The 1,354-nt window shown below is 44.9% G+C and overlaps 1 protein-coding gene across 1 annotated transcript in view; it reads left to right on the top strand.

Moving 5' to 3' along the window:
- The window catches only part of LOC104490939 (intracellular protein transport protein USO1-like), a gene marked incomplete at its 5' end in the record, with an annotated part of 24,592 nt that overhangs the window by 208 nt on the left and 23,030 nt on the right, over positions 1-1,354 (top strand).

Below are 1,354 nucleotides of genomic sequence, written 5' to 3' on the forward strand. Positions count from 1 at the left end.
AGAGTTGGTACCTATGAGATTAAATTTACGAAGTGTTCCCTTGTGTGGGTTATATTCTGCCTTAAGAGAGAGAGAGGCAGTTTGCAGCGAGGCTGGTGCAGCACCCGCCAGCTGGTGCACTTTGCTGCCTGCAGAAGTTTGGCTGTAGTAGAAACAACCAATAAAACAAAGTCAGGCTGACTAGTCTAGATCCCACAGCTGATCCAAGCCTTAGCTCGTGTTTTGACGGGAGCAGTAGATGCCATTTATCCCAGGAGCTAGTGAAACTTGAGGTGTGCCCAGTCTTCAGTCAAAAGAGGAAGGGTCTTACGCTCAGCAGAGTAAACTGGGGCTCAGGGTTAAACTTTTGTTCCCAAGTCTACTGTGTCTTCATAGAAACACTGAAAGCTCTGAACCTACAGCAACTTGGTAGGAGCATCTCAAAGATGACCTGAGAGCAAAGGTCCTGCTCATGCAGAGCGTTTTAGATCATAAGGGTCTTAACGGTGTCAGTGCAAGGGAGAGAAATAACGCTTCCCTCTGAGGGCTGCTGTAGGGACGCACCCGCGCGCTGGTGCGTTCTGCAGAGGGTACGAGCTCGGCACGCGGGCGGTTTGTCCTGTGACTAGGTGCAAAGGGATTTTTTTTAACAGCGTGTCTTTCCTGAAACAATCGCGTTGTGAGTGTTAATCAGGGCTTTTACTTATCAGCACTTATGAGCTGAGGGTGGCTGTTCGCAGGTCGCTGACTTTTGCTGTAAGACCTCAAGCCAGCAAAGCCAGACTGGCTTCCAACAGAAGGTATTTTAAAAGTATCTAAATAATGTATTTGTCTAGGTAGGTGTAAATCTTGTAAAACTTCCCTTTCTCCCTCCGTGGGCCCCTAAATCATCTATTTCAGACCGCCTCTGCATTAATCTATCAGATGAATGCTTTATATAACGTGCTGAAATCCTAAAGCTGTTTTCTTTTTCACTGCTTCAGCTAATTGAGAATGTAACTCATACGAAATTAAAACCTTTTACACATTTATTTTACACCTCTAAATATTTCATCTTCCCGAGGAAATGAGAGTAATTTATATGCGTGCCTATAGAATTGACTCTGTAGACAGTAGAATTCAACAGAATCTTTTCCTCCCACCGTGTCTCGGCTGGTGAAGGAGAAGGAGAGGATTGGTTTTCTGCATAAGTTGTGATGCTAAAGGTAACACCCATTTAAGAAACGGATTCTTTTCCCAGACATTTGGGGCGTCATCAACAATTCTACAAGTCTCAGTCACACATCTGTGGGGATTCAGTTGTTTGAGGGCTTCTCCCACAATCAGTTCTGTCTGTTTTCTCTTACTCCACCATTGCTCTACAAGTGACTCTTTC

Source organism: Buceros rhinoceros, unplaced genomic scaffold (genome assembly GCF_000710305.1).
Source record: "Buceros rhinoceros silvestris isolate BGI_N320 unplaced genomic scaffold, ASM71030v1 scaffold10123, whole genome shotgun sequence".
Lineage (NCBI taxonomy): Eukaryota > Metazoa > Chordata > Aves > Bucerotiformes > Bucerotidae > Buceros > Buceros rhinoceros.